The sequence below is a fragment of the Aegilops tauschii genome, chromosome 7 (genome assembly GCF_002575655.3).
Source record: "Aegilops tauschii subsp. strangulata cultivar AL8/78 chromosome 7, Aet v6.0, whole genome shotgun sequence".
NCBI classification, from domain to species: domain Eukaryota; kingdom Viridiplantae; phylum Streptophyta; class Magnoliopsida; order Poales; family Poaceae; genus Aegilops; species Aegilops tauschii.
The window spans coordinates 318,823,098-318,842,897 of NC_053041.3; the positions used below are offsets into that span (position 1 = coordinate 318,823,098).

Sequence of the window (19,800 nt, forward strand, 5' to 3'; positions counted from 1 at the left end):
CAACAAGGCAATGCACCTGGGTTTGGTAACTTCTCCCTTGCAAGTGGAGTCATGCCCTGATTTTCCAATTGTCCAGTATGCTGATGACACCTTGGTTATTCTGCAAGCAGATGCAAAGCAATTACATTGCCTCAAAGCCCTTCTCAATACTTTTGCTGATGCCACAGGCCTTAAAGTTAACTACAATAAATCAAGTATGATTCCAATAAATGTGCCAGAAGAGAAGATGGAGATTTTGATAAATACTTTTCATTGCAAGAAGGAATCTTTTCCAATCAAGTATTTGGGAGCACCCCTAGGCCTTCATAAGCCTACTGTTGAGCAATGTTTTCCTCTTGTCACAAGACTGCAGAAGAAGATTGTGGGATTGTCCACCTTTATGACTTTGGCTGGGAGATTGTTGCTAGTGAAATCTGTCCTCAACTCATTGTTGATCTATCTCATGGGATGCCTTGATGTGCCTGTCACCATCAAAACCCAAGCCATAAAATACTTGAGACATTGTCTTTGGAGAGGCCCTGATTTGGAAGACCATAGACCTGCCATGGTGGCATGGAGTACTGTGTGTAGACCTAAAAATCAAGGTGGCTTAGGAGTGATTGATATTTTTGTTCAGAATAAAGCATTGCTTCTCAAGAACCTACATAAGTTCTACAACAGACACAATATTCCCTGGGTCAATTTGATTTGGGAATCCTACTACAGCAATGATTCTCTACCTGGTAATAGCTAGATGGGATCTTTTTGGTGGAAGGCAAACCTTAAGCTGATTCATAACTATAAGTCCTTGGCCAGATGCAACATAGGTGATGGAAAGAGTGCTTATTTTTTGACTGATCTTTGGCACTCACATTGCTTGCAAGACATGTTCCCCCACTTATTCTTGTTTGTGAAAAACAAGGATGCTACTGTTCACATCATTCTCCAAACTGAGTACTTAGAGGACCTATTTCATCTACCACTGACTGTGCAAGCTTTCCAGGAATTTGAGGCTATGGAGGACATATGCATTGCTTTAAGGGCCTCTGATACTTTGGATTGCACTGACACCTGGAGCTACATATGGGGAACTGAGCAATTCTCTGTGGCTAAGGCATATAAAGTACTGATGGGAGTTAAAGTTATACCATAGCAGTTCAATTGGATCTGGAGCAGTTCTTGTCAGCCAAAATATAAGGTGTTCTTTTGGAGACTACTTCATGACAGGCTCAATACTAGAAATCTTCTGAGAAGGAAATCTTTTCAGCTGGGCAACTATAATTGTGCTGTCAACAATTGTCCATAGGAAGAGACTCTTCAGCACCTTTTCTGGACTTGCCCTTTTGCTGCACAGTGTTGGGACCTGATCTGCCCTTCAAGATAGGCAAATGTTTCAATCATGGAAGCTTTTCCTGATCTCAAGCAGAAACTTCATGTACCTTTCTTCATGGAGATAGTTATCCTTGCCTGTTGGGCTATTTGGATCTCCAGGAACAACATGATTTTCCAAGCAATTCAACCTAGCATTCAAAGGTGGAAAGCCATCTTCATGGAGGAGCTCTCTCTTCTCAGATTCAGAGTTAAAAAAAGCTAAGCTGGAGCATACTGTTTTTGGCTGGATAATCTTGTTCTGTAATCCTAGTTCTTAGTTGTTAGTTTTTTCTTTTCTCCTTTTTTTTGGCTTCCTCCTTGGCTTATCTCAAGCCTTTTGTACTTTGGTTCCTTTCTGGGACTTTACTTTTTTAGATTAATAAAAATTGCAGTAGGGTTTTGCCCTACTGTGTATAGTCAAAAAAAAGGCGCGGCTGTCGGGCCCTGCCCGGCAGCCACCTTTTTGTACAGGCCCTGCCTCAGTTGCATGTAACCCCTTGTACAAAGCCAGGCATAGAACCTGAGAAATAGAGAAATAAATGAAGCGCTTGGGGGGCGCGACAAGTTGCAAGCATGCATAAGCATTTCATGAGCATCGCATGTTCATGTAGATAAGATCGCATCTGGCATGATTTTCATCTGCATAAACTGCAGGCTCCCGCCAAGGACTTGGCCTCTAAGAGGAGATGGAAAGATGAGCCTACACTGCTAACTCCGGCAAGACAAACAGATAAGTTCTTTCTCTTATCCATACATGTTCTGTAAGTAAAGACTTGTGCATAAGAAAAGGTCGCCGCCTTTTGAAACTTAGGTGCTCCCATCCCTTGACTCGAACGTTGCTTCGGTCAGGATGGTTGCAGTGGCCGTTCATAAAAGAGGGTTGGCGGGGGGCTAGTCCCTCTTCATGATTTGTGCCCGGTAGGCCTAACTCCCCAGCAACAAAATAGAGGGTACCGACAGGATAGCCTGCTGGGGGAAATTCGTTTACTTAAAAGTATAGAGGCATCCCACCTCTGCATGGACATATACATGCACGACTCCCCGACAAGGTTCATCTTTTTCATTAATATGCTGATCAAACAAGTAAAGACCATACAGGACACAAACATGGATTCAAGAGATTACATAATTTGAACTAAAATTTGGCAATGCCTACAGATTTAAGATTGAAAAAAGATAGGTGCCCCATAATCTCCTCTTTTCGTTTTCCCTGCGCCAGGTATTCCGTGGGAAGAGAGGACGACTAAAGCTGCACCCAAGCAGGAGCCCACCCCGGCCCCGTCATGGCCTGCCGGGCGCAGCTGACAAGATCGGGAGTGGCGAGGCTGCGAAGGAGGGGCACAAGGAGCAGCTCGGAGGTGCCCTGGTCACCACCTCCAGGACCAACAAGAAGCCCCAGCTCGAGCGCCGGTGGAGTCATCCACCAGAGCTCAGCTGGAAGACTGCTGGAGGGGGACGAAGGCACCAAGGGAACATCCCTCCCCGGCTATCTCCCGAAGAGACTTGTGATGATGGTGTCGGAGAGGGAGCGGAAGAGTAGAAAGACGAGGCGGCAGGTCACCAGAAGGGGACGAAGGCGTCGGTGCCATCATACTCCGACCTGACGCCTTGCCACCCGCCTTCTCCGTCTTCCCTCATTTTCTCTCCATCACCATCACTACAGGGAAACGCCGACCTCACGGTCTGGCTCCTGCCCCGAAGAAATGGCGGACGGCCAAGATTGCTAGGGTGCTCGAGGTGCGCCACTCCCCACCTTGGCGGGCAGGAAGGCTCCCTCTTCTTCGACATCGGCCTCGGTTCCGATAGGAGGAGCAGTGCTGGGATTACCAACGCCCCTGAGCCCTGCACCCCGGGTGGGCGTTGAAGGCTCCAAGAACCTGGTTGCCAGGCCAACGAGCTGCAGTAGCTCAAGGCAAGGTACCGCGCTTCCCACCAGGCGCCCAACCGATGCAGAAGAGGCAAGCATTTCACCATGATGGGAAAGCTTGATATCTCCTACACGACGGATGGCTCGCCCACCGCACCGACCCAGGTCCTGGACCAGACTCACTCCCCAAGCATCAGCATGAGCATTTGGCATTGTCAACTCCAAGCTAGGGCCCGGGGCGTGGCCCCGGGCTCTCCCTCTCAGCATAACCAGGAGAAAGCAGAGAATGAGGGAGACGGGAATATGGATGAATGCCTCAGTTCCTCCCCCGCTCCTCCTTTTATAGGCGAGTTGGGGATGGGGGGCTGATTCTCCGGTGGGTAACCACCGTCCTACTCCGCCAATCCAAGAAGACCGGGCCCCCGCCTTGATGCTCTCCCGCACCACGCGTCTCCGTTACCTACCACACTTGATTCATGCAGCATACGTGGCTATGGATAAGAGCGTGGTGGAAAGAGTGAATTGGCAGTTACTCGCCCGTGCGTTAAAGTCATTCACAAGCCATTACAAGCGTGGCCCCACCATCATTGGCGTTACGCGACGCATGGAGGATTCGGAAACCAGCCCGGGCTCAAGTTAATGAAGAAGCAAAGAATATCTCAAGGGGCCAGCCACCTCTATGCCCCAACCTGTGCACTGGTCAGGGCCTACCCCGACGAAGCGCGACAGCATGTTCGGCCCAGGCTCGGGGGCTCCTGTCGGTGCAACAAATCCTGGGCCCGTTGCCCAGACTATGCACAGGCGCAGGAACAATATTACAACAACAGAACAGATCAAAGCACAAGGGACCAGTTCCTTGAAGGATCAAAGTGCAGATCAAGAAGACCTAGACTAGCCAGAGGGACAAGGCACAACTACGAGAAGAACCTCCCTTGCTGGGCGAACCTGGCGAGGATGGGGTTACCCCCGTAAGCAAGTCTCCAGATCGTCTTGGCAGGCCTACCGGGGCTCGCGGAGGCAAACCACTCCACCGCTCCACCTCACAAGCGACGCGGGCCATCGATCAGTGCGGTGTCAAGCCGCAAAGTGACTAAGTGGCTGCTATTTGCCACATGGCAGTCACTTCCTACAGAGAATACCTCCAAGCGACACCTGTCTTGAGACGTGTCAAGCAAGAAGGCGCGAAGCTGGCAAAATAGCCCGGCAGGGCCTGCCGGGCAAGCTGTAATGTGACATTGAGCGGCACATTTAATGTGCTCTGTCAGCCTGCAGAGTTAGGTATGATAGCACTGTTTGCTATCTAATCAGTATGTAAAGACTGATTGGCCACTATGGTGACCCCTTGATCTATAAAAGGAGGCCCATGGCAACCGTAGAAAGGATCCAGACCCTCTCACACTCGTACGCGCGTAGCTCCTGTCACCCCGAGGCAACTTTGCTGGGCAAGAGCGCTGCGCTTCTCCACCACTTTCCACCATCAATCCACCAATTCAGGGGTAGGGTTTTACGCCTCGCGGCGGACCGAACCTGGGTAAAACTGCTGGTGTGATCTCTATCGTGCTGTGTTACACTCCTCTGCTCTTTGTGCAACGTGCCCATCCCCCCGCCGAACCAAAAGGGGCTCTTGTCCCATTGGTGTCCATGGTTTCCCACGACACAAAGCAAGAGGAAACTAGAACAAACCACCGTAAGAATTGAAAACTAATGAAGAAAAGAGAACGAATCACCGAGAATAATTAGAAAATGAACGAAGATACTTGAGGGAATTTAGATGCAAGAGAATGAAGAGATAACAAGGTAACTAGAGAATGCTTGAACGATGCACCAGTAAGAATATGAGCACTAGAGTGGAAAGTTGAGAATGAAGATTTCTAAAATGATGGCCTCTGGAGTATCAAAACGAAAACAGTCCTGAAATGCTTCAGATGGGTATGAAAATAATTCTCACAATCGAACACAATTTTGAGGATGGCATGAAGCCAAAACCATGAATCTTGAAGAGAACGGACCAAGATTTAGGAGAAATTCTTCTTCGGTCTTCGAAGCTAGGAATGACAATGAGAAACACCACAAAAATTGTTGGGACACTTCGGAATAATGAAGAATAGAAAGGTTGAACCAAAGATGAAAAGAATCTGAAAGCATCCTTCGAGGAGGCATCTGACTAATGAAAATTCATTCTTACGTCAAACTTTAAAAAGATTTTGAGAATAGCTCCAGAAAAATTGTTAGAGTCAGGTAAGGTCCTGAGACAAGACATGTGGGTTATGGGCCCACTCAAAAGAAAACACCATTGACCGATTTTTGAAGAGAGATTGCGCCAGTTGAATTAAATGGCTTGACTGAGATAACAACCTTGAAATATCTTGAACGGATTAAGAGTAGAAACACGAATCTTATGAGATCTCTTCTACACTCCGTATATGAGCAGAGAGAGGTGAATGAATAAGAGAGCCTTGGATAAGAAACTACAACATGGGAAAATATGTGAAACAAAAGGAATAGATATGATCAACATCGAAGCTTGAACTGAATCCACCGAAAGAATTTGAGAACGAAAGAACAATGAACTTGAAACTTCCTTAGCATCTTCATGAGAATCACCAGATAGGAATATTGAAGGAAAAGAATGAAGAGACTCCACACCAATAAAATGGATACTTGATTCGAGGTTTCAGACTCCTTGAAGAAAAAGGGTGGGCGGGTGGGATAACGAAAACAACTTGGGACGGTTGAAACGGACGCCATTGAGCAAACTTAGATTTGACCTTGCGAATATTGAAGAGGATTGAATTAACTTGGAGAAAATCACGACGGTTGGAAAAGAATTAATATGACATTCTTGATGAACTAGAAGAATTAGCACTCCGATAGAAGTATGAGAACACCACTTAGGAAAAAGGTATGGAATCAACAGTTGACCTCGAAGCAACTCGAATACCACAATGAAAACAAAACAAAGGATTTGGCTCACAGAATAAGCCGGAGCAAACATATGAAAGAGATTTCGTCTGAAATTTTTGCGGTGGGGCCCACACGGGCTCGATCATACAACGACCATCCACTACTGCAGAGACCCTTTGATGAAACTGTGTGTGATGCATTAATCGCAAAAGGTGATGTAAAAAACCCGTCAAAAAAGATGCAAAACATTTGCGATGGCAGATATATCGAACACGGTTTAGATTTTAGTTGCGTGTGCGATGCTGGGCATACGGTTGATCCATACGAACTGTTTGCGATTAGATAGAACAACAGAAATGGGTAGCCATCAATGTGTGTGCGATATATGGCATACAATTCGCTTTGATGAACTGTTTTCTATTAGGGAAAGCAACGTAAACGGTTAGCCAGATCAAGGTGTGTGTGATATACGGCATGCTGTTCACTCAAATGAACTGTTTTCGATTAGGGAAGAGAACAGAAACGGTTCAACTTAATAAGATGTGTGTGATACGGGGTAAACAGGTCTGTAATCGGAAATGTGTGGGAAGACCGGTAACAACACAAATGATTCCTGTTAACAAGTTGTGTGTGTTGTGAGCAAACGATTGCTGGTATACAATTGTCAGTGATTGATGAAATCATCACCGACGGGTTCCATTGTTTAGTCCATGTGCGATGTGATTTGCTCTATCGGCACAACATCTACGCTCTGTGTACACAACATCAACATATCTTTCCCTAATAATAAAGCGATTATCGCTTCTGCCCGCCCGCTCACCGTCGTCGCGCTTTTGCTAAAAAGTCCCTATGGTTTTTCATTATTCAACCCGCAATCATCATGTTAAGTAAACCTGAACCGGTACGTGTGACCGAGAAAAACACGAGCACGATCCTGCCTCCCTCGATCCCATCTCCACCTCCCTAGCGCCGCCACCTCCTGCAACGCGACACCCGGCATCACCGTGCGCCGCCGGCCACCGCGCGCCACCGCCGCCCATCCAGCCGGCGCGCCTACCCCTACCCCACGTGCCCCCACACCCATAGCCTTCCACCGTCAGTTACAATCGACGCCGCGCACGACCCTGCCTCACCACGCGCCGCCGGCCCGCCCCCGTGGGTGCACGCCGTCGGACCCCCGCGCCCCGTCGCCACGCGCTACCGGAGTGCCTACCGTCGCCGGCTCTCCCCGCCTCGGGGTCTCATCTCTCCCTGAGATCCTCTCCAACCGGGCCCATCCGCCACCCCCAGCCTCCTCAATATGCAACCTCCTGCTCCCCAGCGGGCGCGAGGATCTCGGATCGCCGTCGCCCTTCGGGAGCTCCCTCTCCTCCCTGCCTTCTTTCCATGGCGTGAGGCCGTGAGGGACCAAGTGGCCTACGTCATCACGATGGAGCTATTGTGCTGTTGCGTGTCCTCGGGTCTCCAGGGGCGTCCTCGGTCCCAGCCACCCATCATCCAGATTCAGCGTCCTCTCTCCTTTTTCTGTTTAATGTGAGTAAGCCTCCACTACCCGCTCCCAACTATGCAAAATTTGCAGCTGTGGTTGACATGGGTGACGCCTTGATGCAAAGGTACAGGCTTACATACGTGTTGCTGGCCGCTGCCCTATTACCCCCACCACCAGCAGGGTCGCCCATGACCAGGGCCCCCAAGCTACGGAGTGACATGCTGCTGCTGCCCACCACCATCTGTGAGACATCGAAATCTAGGAAGATGTAGGTTTGTGCGATACTCATGCTCGCCATGTTTTTGCTGAAATGCTCCCATGTAGATGACTAGATATATATAAAGTTCATGTTCATATATTAAGTATTTGTAAAATGTTCATGTCCAATGTTAGTATGCAACAATAAATCACAGCTCCCAGCAGTAGCTACTTACCATTACTCTTATCATCTTAGACTAAGTTGTATGGATTAGATGGCTGATCGCTTATGGTTTGGTAGTAGGTTCTGTTACAATCAAGAGCTGAATTTGGTACAAGGTTGATTGACTTTGTTTCTGTGGATTACCAATTTAGCATCAATGATGGACATTGTTGGTGTGGACTGTTAGAGTTATAATATAGGTCATGTACTTCTTCGTATTAATCCCGTTGTATAAGGGGTTTCCTGCATATGTTACACACCTGTACATGTATATATATCGGCCTATGGCCTCATGGGAATACAAGTTGCTTATTCCTAACATGGTATTAGAGCTAGGTCAATTTTTTGCACGCTGCAACTCGTGCTATTGATCCGTCCCGATCGAGTCCGGCTCGTCTTCCTCCCGCTCGAAGCCGCCGTCGCCGTGGCTGCTCCCGCTCGAAGCCGACGTCGCCGTGGCTGCTCCCGCTCGAAGTCAGCCGCCGCCCTCCCGCTCCCGCAGCTGCTGACGCCGCTGAAGCTCCCTCCCGCCGAAGCTCCCTCCCGCTCGAAGTCGGCCGCCGCCGAAGCTCCCTCCCGCCGAAGCTCCCTCCCGCTCGTAGTCGGCCGCCGCCGAAGCTCTCCCCGTGCTCGGCCACCGCGACCCGCGGGACTTCGTGCTCTCCCTCGCGCGCCCCCGCACCGCGCTCTCTCTGCCCAGATCTGCCAGGAGCCCCTCACGCCAGGCGCCGCCGTTCGCGCGTGGTTTCCCGTGGTCTTCCGCCTGCCGTCCGGTGTTCCACTGATTATCGGTCTCTCCTAAAAAAATGTCTGCTGCATCGGGCTATGTTTCTGTCCCTCGCTGTCCGGTGATCTTCGATGGTACTAACTACACCGAGTTCGCTGTCTTCATGCGCATTCACATGCGTGGCATCCGTCTCTGGGGTGTTCTTTCTGGCGAGGTCTGCTGTCCGCCACGTCCGGTTCCTCCGGTGGCCCCTACTCCGCCGACTCCACTGGTTCTTCCTACGGATGCTAATCAGGCCGCCAAGGATGCGGCTAAGATTGCTGATGAGGCTGCTGATCGTGCCTATGATGAGAGGGCTTTGGCTTATGAGGAGGCTCTTCAAACGTATCATGGTGCTTTGTCTGTTTACACTCAGTGGCTTGATGATGATGCTCGTGCTGCAGCTGTTCTCACTGCTAGTGTTCTGCCTCAGTTTGCTTCTGAGTTTCTGGGTCTTCCTACTGTCTTCCAGATTTGGACCTGCCTTCGTCAGCGCTATGAGCCCTCTGGTGATGCCTTATATCTTTCTGTGGTTCGTCAGGAGCATGCTCTTCAGCAGGGTGACTCTACTGTTGATGACTTTTATGCACAGAATTCTGCTATCTGGCGCCAGCTTGATTCTCTCCGATGTGCTGGTTGTCGTACTTGCCCCTGCTGCCAGGCTGTCCAGGATGATTTGGAGTTTCATCGCGTCTACGAGTTCCTGTCTCGGCTCCGTAAGGAGTTTGAGCCCCGGCGTGCTTAGTTGTTTGCTCGTGGCCGTATTTCTCTCATGGAGGTGCTTTCAGAGATTCGTGCTGAGGAGACTCGCCTACGTGGTGCTGGTTTGCTGGAGGTTCCCTATGTGCTCGCTACTCGGGTTTCTTCCACTCCACCTGCTGCACCGCCCCATTCTCGCTCGAGTGCTCCGCCGCTCTTGCCCACTCCTTCTGGAGGCTCAGGTCGGCCCCGTTCACATTGTGACTACTTCAACAATGATGGTCATATTGAGTCCCAGTGCTACACAAAGCGGAAACACCTGCGCAAGGCGCGATCATCCTCCTCAGGGACTTCGTCATCTCCCTCGCCAGCTTCAGCCATTGCTTTGACTGAGCAGGATATTCTCAGACTTAAGTGTCTGCTCGCGGCTTCAGGTTCTTCCTCGACGGGTACTGCTGGTTCTGTGACTGATGCTTCCCGCACTGAGCACCCGCCCTCTACACAGTCAGGTACATCCCCATGGGTTCTGGATTCTGGAGCTTCTTTTCATATGTCTTCTCATTCTTCCGCTTTGTCTTCTCTTCGCTCGCTGGATTCTCCTGTTCCTGTCTTCACTGCTGATGGTACTCCACTTTCTGTTGCTAGTAGAGGCCATCTTTCCACTCCTTCTTATTCTGTTCCTGATGTTGCTCATGTTCCTCGACTTACCATGAATCTGTTTTCTGCCGGTCAACTTACTGATTCTGGTTGTCGTGTCATCCTTGATGTTGATTCTTGTTCTGTCCAGGATCGTCGCACGCACACTCTGGTTGGGGCTGGCCCTTGCCGCCGTGATTCTCAGGGTCTTTGGGAGTTGGACTGGCTTCATGTTCCTTCCGCTGCCACCACCATTGCTAGTTCCTCCGCTGCTGTCGCTTCTGTTACTGGTTCCTTCAAGCAGTGGCATCATCGACTTGGTCATCTGTGTGGTTCTCGATTATCATCTTTAGTTCGTCGAGGTCTTCTGGGGTCTGTCTCAGGAGATGTCTCTTTAGAGTGTCAGGGTTGTCGTCTTGGCAAGCAGATTCAGTTACCATATTCCCATAGTGAGTCAGTGTCTCAGCGTCCTTTCAATTTAGTCCATTCTGATGTATGGGGTCCGGCTCCTTTCGCTTCGAAAGGTGGTCATAAATACTATATTATTTTCATTGATGATTTTTCTCGTTACACATGGCTTTATTTCATGACTTCCCGTAGTGAGGTGTTGTCTATTTATAAGCGTTTTGCTGCCATGGTTCATACTCAGTTCTCTTCACCCATTCGTGTTTTTCGTGCCGACTCCACTGGTGAGTATATCTCTAAGATGTTGCGTGGTGTCCTTGCTGAGCAGGGTACTCTTGCCCAGTTCTCTTGTCCTGGTGCTCATGCTCAGAATGGCGTGTCTGAGCGCAAGCATCGTCACCTTCTTGAGACGGCTCGTGCTATGATGATCGCCGCCTCTCTTCCGCCTCATTTTTGGGCCGAGGCTATCTCCACTTCCGTCTATCTCATCAACCTTCAGCCATCTGCTGCTTTGCAGGGTGGTGTTCCTTTTGAGCGTCTGTTTGATCGTTCTCCCGATTATTCGATGCTTCGCTTGTTTGGTTGTGTTTGCTATGTTCTTCTTGCCCCTCGCGAACGCACCAAACTGACCGCTCAATCTGTTGAGTGTGTCTTCTTAGGCTACAGTGATGAGCATAAGGGCTATCGTTGTTGGGATCCTGTCGGTCGTCTGATGCGTATCTCTCGAGATGTGACTTTTGATGAGTCTCGTCCTTTTTATCCACGCCCATCTTCCTCGTTTTTTTCAGTGGAGGATATCTCTTTCCTCACTTTTCCTGACTCCCCTATCACTCCCGTCGTGCCTGTGCCTATTCGTTCCACTCCCTTTGCTTCTCCACCCCTCGTCGATTCGCCGCCACCATCTTCCCCGGTCTCCTCACCGAGCATGTCACCGGATTCTACACCTTCATCTCCGGTGACTTCTTCGTCGCCACCCCCCGATTCTACCTTGGCGATTCCTCCTTCTCTTGTTCCATCTTTTCCTCAGCATTACACTCGTCGTTCACGACCTGTGGATGTTTCCTTGGATGAGTCGTCCTCTTCCTCTCAGCCTACTTATGGCTTGCGTTCTCGTCCTCGTTCGCCTATTGATCGCTTTGGATTTCCCTCCGCTGGTGCTGCTGTTCTTGAGCCGACTTCTTACCGTCAGGCTGTTGTTCATCCTTAATGGCAGTTTGCGATGGCAGAGGAGATTGCTGCTCTTGAACGCACTGGTACCTGGGATCTTGTTTCTCTTCCTCCCGGAGTCCGTCCCATCACTTGTAAGTGGGTCTACAAGGTTAAGACTCGCTCCGATGGTTCTCTTGAGCGTCACAAAGCTCGTCTCGTGGCTCGTGGTTTTCAGCAGGAGCATGGTCGTGATTATGACGAGACTTTTGCTCCTGTGGCCCATATGACCACTATTCGTACACTTCTTGATGTTGCCTCTGCACGCCACTGGACTATATCTCAGCTTGATGTTAAGAATGCCTTTCTTAATGGTGAGCTGCGTGAGGAAGTGTACATGCAGCCATTACCTGGGTATTCTGTTCCTGATGGCATGGTGTGTCGTCTTCGTCGCTCTCTCTATGGCCTTAAGCAAGCCCCTCGCGCCTGGTTTGAGCGTTTTGATTCTGTGGTCACTACTGCTGGTTTTTCCGCAAGTGCTCATGATCCCGCATTGTTTATTCACCTTTCTCCTCGTGGTCGGACTCTTCTTCTTCTCTATGTTGATGATATGGTCATCACTGGGGATGACCCTGAGTATATTGCCTTTGTCAAGGCCCGTCTTAGTGGGCAGTTTCTTATGTCTGATCTTGGACCTCTTCGCTACTTTCTTGGGATTGAAGTCTCTTCTACCTCTGATGGCTTTTTTATATCCCAGGAAAAGTATATCCAGGATCTTCTTGCTCGTGCTGCTCTTTCTGACGAGCGCACTGTTGAGACTCCTATGGAGCTCAATGTTCACCTCCGTGCTACTGATGGTGATCCTCTCCCTGACCCGACGCGTTATCGTCATCTCGTTGGCAGTCTTGTCTATCTAGCTGTCACTCGTCCGGACATCTCTTATCCGGTTCATATTCTGAGTCAGTTTGTCTCTGCTCCCACATCGGTTCATTATAGTCATCTCCTTCGTGTTCTCCGATATCTTCGGGGCACGATCTCTCACCGTCTTCTTTCCTAGCTCCAGTTCTTTACAGCTTCAGGCCTATGCGGATGCTACGTGGGCTAGTGATCCTTCTGATCACCGTTCACTTTCTGCTTACTGTGTTTTTCTTGGCGGTTCTCTCATTGCCTGGAAGACGAAGAAACAGATTGCAGTTTCCCGTTCGAGTGCTGAGGCTGAGTTGCGAGCTATGGCTCTTTTGACGGCAGAGGTGACTTGGTTACGGTGGTTACTTCAGGATTTTGGTGTTTCTGTCACTACACCGACTATGCTTTTATCTGACAGTACAGGTGCTATTAGTATTGCGCGCGATCCTGTGAAGCATGAGCTCACCAAGCATATTGGTGTTGATGCTTTCTATGTGCGCGCTGCTGTGCAGGATCAGGTTATTGCTCTTCAGTATGTGCCTTCCGAGTTACAGTTGGCGGATTTCCTGACGAAGGCCCAGACTAGAGCGCAACATGGCTTTTATCTCTCCAAACTCAGTGTTGTTCCTCCACCATGAGTTTGAGGGGGGGTGTTAGAGTTATAATATAGGTCATGTACTCCTTTGTATTAATCCCGTTGTATAAGGGGTTTCCTGCATATGTTACACACCTGTACATGTATATATATCGGCCTATGGCCTCATGGGAATACAAGTTGCCTATTCCTAACATGGACTACCAATTTAGCAGCAATTCTGCTGTAACTTTGGCAACACAACCAACATCAAGTGCCACACTGGTATTCTAGGCTCGGTTTAAAATTCGAATTAGTGATGCTTTAATCTATGAGTAGTTCATCGTCCGTTTCTGAATTATGAAGGATTGATTTTATTCACACAAGATTCTCTACCTGATTTTTTCAGTTAGATAAAAACAGTTATTGGCTGCTCCTATTATCTACAATAAGTATCTCTTTTGACACTCCTTTACGTAGAAATTGTCACCTAATTTAAATAAGGCTGCGAGTTGAAATCAATAAGCAGCTTGGGATCAATCGCAAGGGTGAGGAGTGGGTCCGTTAATCCCTATGGGAACAAAAATATCACCCAACCGAGGAGGAAGAAGGTGAGGTGCTGAGGAGGAGAATGGATGGAGTAAGAAGACCCAACCGATGAGGAAGAAGATGCCGCTGGGTGTGAAGCAGCAGGACGAGGAAGATGGAGGAGCGGCGCTGGGAGGAAGAAAGAACAACTGAGGAGAGGCGGCACATTACAAAATATCTCTCCCGCGACAGCAGTACAAAATTACTTTTTGCATTACCAAACTGTACTATGTGGCAAACTGTCCTCGGTTTCTTTTTATATATGGTTTTCTTGAGAACCATGCATACTAATCATGCAATGGTAGGAGTAGATTCATCAACCATGATGTGCCTAGCATTTTCATGCACGCTAGCAATCATTAGGTGATTCCCGGAGCTTCTCGTGGTTGCAGCAATCTCATGAGCTAGCTTGTTGCCTGAGCGCCTCACAATCATGATTTCAGTGCTGTCAAAAGCGTTCATAGCTCTCTTTACATCCTCCAGTACTCCGAAATAGGCGGACTTGCTTATCTTGCGATTCTGTAGTTCCTTGCCAACTATAGCGCAGTCTACCTCCACAATCAGGCCTCCTCTATAGAATTTTGAAACTGTCCTTGGTTTTTAGCCTTACTTTCTTTTAGAAATTTGCAGTATGTCAAGTTAATAAGCCCTAGATAGTGGAGACAATATCAGCCAATCTATACTCTGGTTGCATGTTACCTAACTGCTAATTGCTCCACTTTGGTATTTGTAAGCACAAACATAATTAATGGATGTTGTATTAAAAAATGGTCATCCGTCAAATGTTAAAACCATGCCTTAATACAAGATCGGTTAAGTTAAAGAGTTAACATAGTACATACATCACTTAATTAAGTTTCCTAAAATTTGTACTGTGGAATAAACATTTAATAATTTGTGTATATCGTTTTCATTTAAAATTTCTTACGGTTGCATTTTACTAATGATCTGTCTTGTGAAAAGACTAGATTTTGCCGAAAGTACAAGGCATCTAAAAAATTAAAATTACAATGAGATTCTGATATCACCGAATAACCAGTACTGCCGCTAGAATGAGTTGTTGCCGCCGCTCCCTACCGGAGTCGGCTTGACCTTGTCCATGACAGCCAGGAAGTCCATGCACGTGCCCCTAAAAGACCAGTGTCCTAGAGTCCCAGTCGTCACCGTTGAACCCTTGCATAGATCTGAAGTACTTGACATCAAATCTCGCAACATGACAAGAAACCCCGACCTCACCGCTCCAAGCAGATGACAGGAATCAATGTCGGCGCTTCGTCGACTATGATTCTCATGTCTTGTGTGATGTGATTTTTAGGTGGGTGTGGCTTCCATTGCAATACATGCTATATTCATCAGGGCAGTTGATGATGGTGCAGTTTTTAAGGACTAAAACAGAAAAGTGCAAGGGTACTTTTTTTTCTCCCGGTGCAACGCACGGGCATATTTTGCTAGTATACTTAAAAAAGAGAGCACTGCAAAAACCAAATTAAGCATGCAATTACACAAGTGAGTACACACATGACATTTCCACACACCAAAGTAAGCAATTACATGCATACTAAACTAGGAGAAACGAGCATCTAATAATCTACTTCTTGTTGTGATGACGCTTGCCATTGCTCTACTTCTGGCTGGATCCCTTGCAGTTTTGGGGAAGGAGGCACTTCCTCATGTCAGCGATCTACATGTACATCTCGTAGCTCATGTACGCCTCCTTGGCCACGTACAGGATGTGAGCTTTGTCGAGTTTCTCCATCCAGGCCGAGTGCCAGGCACGCTTGTCCTTGTTGCTGGAATCCTTCATGTCTCTATAGTAGGAATGGATGATGGCCTCGACAAGGTGAACCAGTGAGTCCTTCTCATGAGCGTTGCTGCCGTAGATCTTGTATTGGCCCTAGATGTCGATAAGATTCTGGTAGGCGATGCCCGAATTCTTGAGCACCTTTATATCATTAGTGATGTCCACCGTAGCGAACATGTAGTGGGGGCTGTTGACAAACCTGGCGAAACGCTCGCAAGGCCTTGTGGCCAGGCAGTAGTGGTAGATGAGGACGTGATCGCGCACACATATCTGCGCGACAGTGACCTTGGGACGAGACCCGCATGAGCACGGGTGTACTCGAGGTTGAACTCGACCACCTTGTACTTCTCCTCAGCAAGCAACAACTCAAGGATGTGGATGGAGTGCTTCACCCAGACCAAGTTGTTGGTGTACAACGCCGAGAGCTCCGTGAACCTTCTGCGGGTGTCCACCATGGGATGCATGGTGAACTGCTGCTCGTCCTCGGCGGCCGCTCAGAGCGCCATTGGAGCCGCACAGGATACCCTCTAAGAATTTGTCATGGTGGGTGTGCTTCTTGCAATGGTGGGGCGAGATCGAAAGGTTGAAGAGACACAAGGGTTAAATGGCGGTTGTAATAAATGGGGGTCGGCCAGCCTGTAATCATCACGTCTTGTCACCGTGTTCATAGCGGAGGATTCCAGTGCACGCTTGACAACACTGGAATGTATCGTCGGTGAGCCTGTTCCCGCGCTACTGCGCAGTTTACCATGCAAGCTTCCTGCCCGACTTGTTTGGCCATGCGTCGGCTAGAAGGGGGACAAATCGTGGGCGTTTATTGGAAAAAGGCTTTATAACGAAGCGTGTGGAATTACTTTGGTCATAAGTTTACCCGTGGGTGATGAGGTCAAGGTTACACAGAAGGGTGATGATGGACACTCGAGTGTGATAATTAATTCTGCGCTCACAGGGCACATGGTGGAAGAAACCAACTGTTTGCAATAATGTCGAAGATCGAAGTCGAGTTAGCTATACAGATCGTGTGCTATGAGATCGACAAGGTAAACAGATTCGAGAATGGTTAATAAAATCTAAGTCCATTGCATATTAAGGTCAAAATAGTGCTACCAATATATGAGTCTCATACGATGCCATTTAAACATTGTACCACAAAAGCTCGATATATTACAAGGTTCAAATTCCCGAGTTATATGGCTCAAATTTGAAGATTACAAGGTTGAAGCTGATATTAGAAATGAAATTTAGCTCATCAGCTACAAGCGCTCGCACTGATCCGCTGAACATGGATGTCAGAGAGGTTCAAACTAATATTACCACTTGTCAGTCTTGTTTCGAAACCTCATAATTTTTGCGAAGGGGTCATCCACTGAGAAGTCATGTATGGGGTTGGCACAATGAATTTCGATTACTCTGTTATCTGAAGATCCAAAATCAAATTCAGCATTTTTGGAGCCTATTCCATTCTGCCGCAGCCGACGATGCTGATCAACAAACCATTCATTTTTCCGAAATAAATGTAGGGAAAACCTGGCGAATGTAATCACTGGTAAGGTCCCTCAGTACGAGTTCAAAGTAATTTCTGAGAGATGCAGATCTAGGCATTCGATGTGATTGTTATATTGTATCACATTATCTGCAAAAGAAGAAAACGTGTTAGTGCCTACATGCAGTTTTGAACACTACTACATGCCTATTTGCTTTGCAGGATTTGTAAAATGCACTAACATGCCATCTTTGATCCGACATGATTAACATGGGCATTTGATTACAATGTAGAAAAATGTAGCCTTCTTCACAAGAGGTTGGAGTGGATGAAAAGTTCCCTAAGAAAACTAGTACATATGAATCCAAAGGAGAAATGCTGATGGATTGTAACCATATGAATCATGCAACCAATATGGGGGGAAAACATGTATTTACTGAAATCCTCCAAAAAATCCTTCAGAAATCATAGTAAATTGTCATTGTAAACTTGGATAAAGGTGTCACAAATTGGACTCCCTTATGGTTAACATTTAACAAGAAAGGAACATCACCTCGATATATAGCTTCTCCAGGCATGGAAATCATCTCAGGAAACTGACAACTTTCTTCCAGGTTGGAGCCGATAGATTCTAGTGCCAAGACCTTCATTGTGCATAGTTTCGGGGTCAAGCTTGTCTGAATCATTTTCTGGATGACAGACAAACATACATCTTCAAAAATAGAAATAATTTTAATTTCTAGAAGGAGAGGCAGAAAGCGGCTGTTGTACCTGAACGGGTGTGGATCCAATAACAAGTTCAGAGTATTTGTCAGACGAGTAGCCCACCACTGCCAATTTCGGCGCAGAAATGACGTTGATTCTTGTTGGACCTTCTTGATCAACTACAAGTAATATCTCAAGTGAAGGTGTGTCCTCAATGACCATACCGTGGTACACATCTTGTGATGTCTTCTTGCCGCACCAGCAACACACATAATAGTCTGGAGAATCATGGAGGTGATGTGGAAGCTACTCAACCCATTGATCGCCTGAAGACGAAGGTACTCGAGTGCAGTACAGCCACAGAGCAGGCGCTTCATGTCACCATTTGGGAGGCAGATGGTGACGAGCTTGAGGTGCTTCAATCGTGGTAGAATAAGAGCGGGCACATCATTAGGGGCGGAATGGCAGTTTCTGAACTTCGCGACACGCAGTGTGGGCGCTAGGCGGAGCGCGGACGTTGGCAGCGAGCGCATATGCCCATCATCAAACGTGAGCTCCTCGAGATGATCTAAGGCGGGGGATCAGAACCAGTCATCAAGCTTGGCTTAGTCCTTGGAGAATGCCGAGGATCTTGGAGAATGCATCCAAGCTTTTGCGATAGCCATGGCAAAGCTCGTGGGTCTCGATGAAGTCGAGAGGGATGGTGTTCCATAGGGGGGCCACTGTCGGAAAGGACGGTTGTCCGCGCCCCATATTTGATTGGGAGGAGGGAGATGATGACTGTCAACATATCATCGGGGAGGCTGCTGATGAAGTCTAGGCATGCTGGAGTCGCTTGTGGTTCATGCTCGACCTGCCTTCGCTTGTTGGCAGCCCCGTTCTGCACCTCCAGCGTCTCCTTGTCAGCGGCACTTTTTGATAGAAGTGGGAGTATAGGGATTATTTATTTAAAACAGGGCAATAGAAAAGTGTATTGGTAATTAGAAGTTAGTAGGTAGGAATAGAGTAAGAAAATGGAATAAAAATTGGTTGCTTAAATACTACACAATTCATTTGATATTGCGGGGTAAGTCAACATGCAGATACTTGAAAAGAACACTTACTTCGAACAAAGTTTGGACGGATGATATCGTAGGGGAAGAGCATATATCTCAGGACCAGGCTCTTTTATGTCCAGTGTAACTTTAGTGCCAGCTTTGAGTACATAAAAATTTGAAATTTCTTTCCAAAGGCCAGTGCCCAAATAGGAGTCACCACGTTCATCAAGTCTTATAGTAGCAACGATTGTATCCATGGTTTGTGTTCAGTATGACATCCCTGCAATCTTGATTTATGTAAAGGGAAAGATTTTGTACTGCAGATTCTGTTGCATCGCAAGAAACGCGCTGCAGAAATTGGTAGGATTGTTAAAAAAAATATGGTAACATGCAAATATGGGCCCAAATTTAAAGAACTGTACAATAGTTGAAATCGAAGGACAAAATTCTATAATTAAATAGATAGGGTAAACATGATGTCATGGAAATATGACAATAATTGAAAGAACAATACATCATTAATTTGCCTAATATAGAAAGAAGAGGACAAAAAATCCCCTTTGACATATATGGTGCATGTGGCACCTTTTATCCAAACATAGCAATATTTAGTATATGTTTAGGAAAGTAGGCCATGCCAACCGATTTTGGGTGAGATTGAACATACTGCGCGCATACTCAAGTCATCTGGTACGGTGAGATGGAACTCCATGGATGTCTGGAGGAGGCCGCAAAGCCCTGATGTGTCCGCGCACTGTACACTCTATGAATGACAGAAAACCCTCAAATCATGTCGAATAAAAATGAATTCACGGTGATTTCGGCTGGGTGATTAAAGGAGGCAGAAGAACTGGGATAAGAGATGCAATAATATCTCATTAAAATAGTTACCTTGTCCATGAGAAAAACCCCTCAATACGGCGGATTCCCCAACCGGGCGGAGTTGGGTCGATCGTGACCAGTGTTGAGAAAGTCGATGGCGATAGGCGGTGGCAAGCGGAAGTGGCGAAATGCGGTGGGGTT

At 47.6% G+C, this 19,800-nt stretch overlaps 1 long non-coding RNA gene across 1 annotated transcript; it reads left to right on the forward strand.

The window, feature by feature from the left end:
* The first annotated feature begins 7,038 nt into the window (after positions 1-7,038).
* On the forward strand, positions 7,039-14,036 carry LOC120969605 (uncharacterized). Its single transcript, XR_006667132.1, has 2 exons — positions 7,039-7,878; positions 13,644-14,036. It is a non-coding gene; the product is annotated as an uncharacterized lncRNA (long non-coding RNA).
* Positions 14,037-19,800: the final 5,764 nt, after the last annotated feature.